At 39.5% G+C, this 7,207-nt stretch overlaps 1 pseudogene; it reads left to right on the forward strand.

Annotated features, from left to right (window-relative positions):
* The first annotated feature begins 1,337 nt into the window (after positions 1 to 1,337).
* LOC117810513 lies at positions 1,338 to 6,441 on the forward strand (annotated as a pseudogene).
* The last annotated feature ends 766 nt before the right edge of the window (positions 6,442 to 7,207 follow it).

A 7,207-nucleotide genomic window follows, 5' to 3' on the forward strand; every position in this document is an offset into this window, starting at 1 on the left:
AGGGCTGAGCGGTGTGTTCCCATTGCCACCCTCATGACCTCAGACCTAAACACACCAATTAACCACCACTGGACTTTCCACTTTTCTTCAAACTCTGGTCCAAACAAACACACCAGTCCATCTCCCCCCCTGCCTCTGTTCATCTTTGAACTGCTGTCTCTCACTCTGACCTACGACAGATAACATAGCCCTCCTTTAGCCAAAAGCAGATGTTACCCCGGAAACAAATCCATTCGCCCATGTGAGAAATGAACAACCCCCCCCCCCCCCCAAAAGTTGCAGGAAATATTTGACATGAAATTATTAGCAATAAATTATGTCCACAGCTTATATATTATACTCTTCGTCAAGGTTAAAGCACTTCTAAGAACGCCCTTGTCCACCTCACTCCAATACATCCTTGTTTCCTTCAGAAAGAATGATAATAGCTTGGAATTCTTTGAGTTTTCATTTAGTGTAATTATCAGGTTTTTTCAGTTCCTTGTTTGTGACTAGCTACCTCTAAGGCTGTTTCAGCCACAACTCTCCTCTGTGTTCACGTCCATAAAGCAGTTGTTAGCATTTTATCACTCAATAAACACAAAGTGGCATGCTAACATTAAACCTAATAAACATATCTTACATTTTTACATGTTAGACGTTATCAAAAGCATGTCAGCACAGGTGTATTAGTCAGCACAGGTGTATCATTGACATGGTTTAGATGATATGTATAAAACCGATTATCTGCACAGAGACTATGCAGTATGCGTCCACCTATTTGCCTTCGTTAAATGTATTATTACTGTTCAATGGACCATAAAATCACAAAACTATTTAGATCTTTTTATTTGACACACAACACAACACACAAACCTCTTTTATAGAAAGGGAACTTAGACATTTTATCACCGAGCAATTTTAGACCAATTTCAAATCTCCCATTTTAAATTAAGATTTTAGAGAAACTTGTTTTTATTCAGATAAATACCTTTTTAAACTCAAACACCAAATTAAATTTGAAATGTTTCAGTCAGGTTTAAGAACACATCACAGCACAGAGACCGCCTTACTAAAAGTAGTAGATGACATTAGAAAAAACCTTGACAACAACAAACATACAGTCCTGATGCTACTTGACCTCAGTGCTGCTTTCGATACTGTTGACCACCAAATTCTTTTAAACAGATTAAGTGAGCATGTTGGTCTGTCCGGGAGTGTTTTTAAATGGTTCTCATCCTACCTTTCTAACAGAAACTTTTATGTAACAATCAATAATCAAAACTCCAAACATCATTAGGTTACCTGTGGGGTACCGCAAGGATCAATTTTAGGACCGTTACTTTTTTAACTTATACATGCTTCCCCTGGGCAGTGTCATCAGGAGACATGGCATAGATTTCCACAGCTACGCTGATGACACTCAACTCTATGTGGCCGTGTCTCCTGATGACACTCAGCTCTATGTGGTCATGTCTTCTGGTGACACTCAGCTCTATGTGGCCGTGTCTCCTGATGACACTCAGCTCTATGTGGTCATGTCTTCTGGTGACACTCAGCTCTATGTGGCCGTGTCTCCTGATGACACTCAGCTCTATGTGGTCATGTCTCCTGGTGACACTCAGCTCTATGTGCCGTGTCTCCTGATGACACTGGGCCGATTGACTCACTTTTTAACTGCATTTTAGATATTAAAGCATGGATGTCACATAACTTTTTACAGCTCAACCAGGACAAAACGGACGTACTTGTCTACAGCTCAAAGGCTCAGAGAGAGATACTGGCCTCCACACTAAATGTTCATGGACTTAATCCAAGCCAGGAAGCGAGAAACCTAGGTGTTTTATTTGACTCTGATTTTAATTTTAAACCACATGTTTGTTTTATCGCTAAAACAGCTTTTTATCATTTAAAGAACATTTCTAGAGTGAGGCCGTTTCTCTCTCTGAGCAACACAGAGAGACTGATGCACGCTTTTATTACCAGCAGGCTGGATTACTGCAATGCTCTCCTTTCCGGTCTTCCAAAGAACACAATTAACAAACTGCAGTTAATACAAAATGCAGCAGAAGGAGTTTTAACGAAGACCAGAAGGAGAGCACACATTACGCCTATTTTAAAATCTTTACATTGGCTGCCTGTTGCTTTTCATATTGATTTTAAAATTATTTTACTAGTTTTTAAGGCGCTGCATGGCCGTGCACCAGACTACATCTCAGAGTTGCTTTTAGTGTATAAACCAGGAAGGCCTCTCAGATCCTCCGGCTCCTCTCTTTTAGTTGTTCCTCAGAGCGGAACAAAGACATTTGGTGACGCTGCTTTCAGTCACGACACTCCAAGGCGATGGAACAGCCTGCCGGAGGATCTGAGAGGAGCTGATAGAGATATTGAGACTTCTAAACGTAAACTAAAAACTTATTTATTCAGTCTGGCTTTTATGTAGGGTTTAACAATTGTATTACCTACCTTTTACTATAATATTGATTTAAATGTTGCTTTATTATTTTAGTAATTTTAACTGTTATCTTATTCTATTTTTATGTATTTATTCATTTAATCATTTACTTTATTTTTTATTTATCTACTCAGTTTTATTGATATTTTTTAGCCTTAGTATATATTTTTCAACTCTTATCCTTACCCTTTTTAAATCTATTTATTTTAACTATTTTTGTTCTTAATTTTTATGCTTTAACTTATTTTAATTACACATATTTTATTTTTGGTGTGCATTACTCTCTATTTTATTTGATGTTATTCTTATTATTTTTAATTTGTACTATTATTTGTATTATTATTATTATTATTATTATTATTATTATTATTATTATTATTATTATTATTATTATTATCTTACCCTAATATGTCTTGCCATTGTTTCATTTCTGCTTCTTTCTTATTTTTCAATCACTGTGAAGCACTTTTGGTTGCATTTGATTTGCATTTGATTTGTATGAAAGGTGCTATATAAATAAAGCCTGATTGATTGATTGATATCAGAGAGTTGAAAACTAAAAACCTCTGAAAACTAGCTGCCTACCTCCTATTCAAATGAAAAAAATATCCAAAGAAAAATACCAACAGGTGACCAGAAGAGGTACAACAGACCACTTGAGCATCTACAACTTTGTTTTTGGAAATAATTACAATTAAAGCGTCTTGCCATGCAGTCAGCAACATTCAAGCAGCAAGCCAGGGCTGTGAAGGCCTCATACCGCGGTACTCGTACAAAGACACCTCACACAATGAGAGATGAATTCATTCTACCAGCTACCAGAGATATTATGCGTGGTGAGAATGCCTACATTTATGTATTAAGCTTTAGATAAGTACATCTTCTCCAATGGACTTTTTCTTGTTGTGGGGATGTGTGTTCAGATGGAACACCAGCTTCGACAGGCAGAAAGAGTGTGTTGTCAGCTTTGATACAGCAGAGAAAGCCCCAAAAGTAGTCGCAACACACTGCAAGCTTCATGCCAGCTCTTGTGGCCAAAGGGTGGAGGATGAACTGCAGCTGAAACTACAGGAAGTTATACAAGTAATCACATGAAACACCCTCTGTTTGGTATCTTGTATCATGAACTAGGTTCCAGGTTTGAGTGCTACGACTCCACTTCAATTAGCTTTCACATGGGGCAGAGCTGAGACGTTATTTTGAGCCGTGAGGATTGATCAGTGGATTCCTCTCATCTGAGAATCAACAACTGGCAGGACAGTTTCTTCCCCATTACATCAATGAATTTAAAAACGTGTGAACTTATTTAACATTTCAATATATTGAAATATACTCAGTCAGAGCATGCAAGGATGTGGGACATACACACTTTATGTGCAGGACAGGCTTTTAGATACCTATGGCTGAGCAAACTCTCAAAGGGAGTGACAGAGATGTTCCCACATCTCCAACAAGAGCTGCTATCATCTGATGATAATTCAGGCTCCACTTCACCACTCATTCAGTCCCAGCTACAAGGATATTTCAAGGACTGTTTCTCTGATCTGGATATTTCTCACCAAAACTGGAGCAGAGACCCGTTTTCTCCTGGAGAAGGTGCAGTCTTGATTTGATGTCCCATCAGAAGCTTATGGCACGTCAAAGAAAGGGAAATGTGATGCTCTGTTACTCTCACAGAACTGGCTATCTGTGAGAAAGGACTATCCTGCCCTGGCTGAGAGGGCTCTCAAATTCCTCTTTCAATTTGCTTCCACATACATCTGCAGTACGGCTCTCCGACATCGAAGGTATTGAAAACAAACCACAGGGCATGTTTGCATGTGGTCCATGAGTTAATAATGGTGCGCCATACTTAGTTTAGTGACATTATTAACTCATGAAGTCAACCAGAGAACTGTTCTATTGTGGTCATTAAGATAGAATAATTATAATATTAGATATTAAAAGTTAAATAATCAATGAATTTGTCATGAGTCATATATTGCTCAGACAGTGGTGTGGCAATCATGAATGAGTCAAACAATGACTCATGATTATCAGAGCATTTACTAAGAACTGACAGATATATGAGGAGAACAGTATTGTTGAGTATACCCAAAGGAAGAAATGAAGGTAATGCATGATAACAATAGTGTCTGTTCGCTCTGCAATACCCCGCCTAAACGCCTGAAGGCAGTGTGATTTCTATGCTCATCAGATAACCTTTTTCTGGTTGAGCTTATTATACATAACTATGCAAGTATGAAAAAATGATGAGAATAGTCGTAGCTTTTCTAAATCACATTGTCCACTTTCTGAAAGTTCCTTGTCAGTTGTGTAGTTGTGTAGTTGTGTAGTTTCAGCCTATCACAACTGCACCTCCATCAGTGGCTTCGCAGCCATCAGTAAATAATGAGAGTTTGTGAGTATACAAACCTGGCACTTACTGAGCTTGTATCCAAAGTGAAATAGATATTAAATACATGTTATTTTAAATGTGATATCTTGTGCTTACTTTTGTTGAAACAACTTGGATTCAGATTCAATTAATTTGCTTTTTCAGGGCTTTAAATTCTCCTCCCAATAACGTATCTCTTGTCTGCTTTGGTGCCAGGGCTGATGATTCAAGTTAAAGCTTAAGAAGTCTGTGTGCATGTGTAAGCACAGAGACAGAGAGACTGATCACCTGAGGGCCTGTGTTGCGGCATGGCTGTGTCAGGGCTGTGTTGGGACTTGTAACAGCTGAGTCTTGACGCTGAGCCCAGCAGCACCCTGGGGCTACAAAGCAAGCTATGGTGGCCTGTGTCTGAAGAATACTGAGCCATTCCTCATATTGGTTGTACTCTGGCAAAAGATGCACTGGTAGAAAAGTATCAAAGTATACTTTGCATTCAGTTTAGCCCTTGATATATCAATTTCAGGGTTTTATTTCCTTCCACTTTGATCCAGTGGAGTTAAGTGTAGTTTGTTTGTTTTGCTTAGTAATTCCAAATCAAAACTTGTCACTGTAGAAACAAACTTGAATGAAAACTCTGGGCAGTGATATGGATTTTATCAATAAACTGAGTTGCTGCAGGCATAACATTTAAGCTTACAGTGTGCCCCCACTTCTAAATTTAACCCCTTGGCGTACTGGGACTTTTTGGCCCACCAGGACTTCTTACCAGCTGCCAGTACCCTGTCCTGTTCTCTCCATTTTACGGTTTCTCTTGTGTAACGGCCTCAGGGCTGGCCTTTGTTTGTTGTTTTCCCTTTTGCTGGTTCTGTTCTCTTTCAGGTAGTTGTGGGTGGAGCCTGTCAGTGAGATTGACCATGATGCAGCACACCTGAGCAGGCTGGGCTCAGGAAGCTACCAAAAGCAGACCTGCAGATCACTCGCTCTCTCATCCCTGGCCTGCCAACTGCATTCACCTTTTGTTTGATTTTGAGTTGTCTAAATATGATTCATTTTATTTAATAAAAACAGTTGTTATTCCTTTACAGACGGTGTGTGGTCTGCCTTTTGTCACACTCTTTTGAGCCAGGTTGTGACACTTGGAGCACCTAAAATACATTACCCATGGCATAATACATGATGCTCGAGTCCTTCTGCAGGTGTTACATGATGCTCACTTTTCCATCAAATTAATTGGAGGTGTGGTCTAAAATGCCTCAAACAAGGAGCTGGTCAGAACCAAGACCCTGGTGAACAACTACATCTCATGGTTCTCATTAACAGCCTTCCCTCCAGGCAGTTGTATGAGGCTCACTACGCCACTCCTCTAGGACACAAGAAGGGAGCCAAGCTAACTCCTTAGTAGAAAGAGGTCCTGAACAAGAAAAGGTCAAAGGAGACCAAGAAGAAGAACAACAAGAGTAAAAAGACAGTAGAGATCATCGCCCTTGGAGAGGAGCAATTCCAGAAGGGGAAACTGCTCGCTTGCATTGCCTCCAGGCCTGGCCAGTGTGGGAAGACGGACGCCTACATCCTGAAGGTCAAAGAGCTTGAGTTCTACCTTATGGAGGTAAAGGCCGAAAAAGGCAAATAGATGTACAGCTATTTGATACGTCAATAAAAACAAAACATCCTATAGAGTGGCTGCTGAGTGATAGTCAGATTTCTCTCAATTAGAAAGATGGCGGTTTGGTCCCAGCTCCTGTACTCACATGCTGAAGTGTCCTTGAGAAACACATCTAACCCCATAATTGCCTCTGCCCTGAATTTATATGTATGAGATTAGATAACACTGATGGACCCTGTCCATAACAGCCTCTGCCATCAGTGTGTGAATGGGTGAATGCAATGAGTAGTGGAAAAGCACATTGAGTGGTTAGAACGACTAGAAAAGCACTTTATAAATACAAATCCATTTACCAAGTCCAGAGTAACGTCAAGCTAATGCTTACAAGTCTGTAAAGTGTTTGATAAATGAGAGAAAGTTGAGTGACAGAAGATAACTACAATGTTGGCCTGTCAACTAATACAGGCAGCACAGTACACACACCTACAGGTGAATAAGGAGAGTACCAGTACTTATTTTTATCCACTTGCACTGCTTACAGCTACACTGTATAACTCCCAATGACATCATTTACCCGGGCTGTGGTCATAGTTTAGTTGATCAGGATAGATTTTTATTGTAAAGCACAATAAATATTGTTACAATCACCCAATTCTTCATCAAACTTCTGTACACACATGGTGTTTGTTTGTTAAAAATCGAATAAATATCAGCATAAACTTCAAGGTACACAATGTTGGATTGAGCGTGAGGCTTTAATACACACGTAATTGTTTTCTTTCAACCAAGCAAC

This window comes from Notolabrus celidotus, chromosome 3 (assembly GCF_009762535.1).
Source record: "Notolabrus celidotus isolate fNotCel1 chromosome 3, fNotCel1.pri, whole genome shotgun sequence".
Taxonomy (NCBI): Eukaryota; Metazoa; Chordata; class Actinopteri; order Labriformes; family Labridae; genus Notolabrus; species Notolabrus celidotus.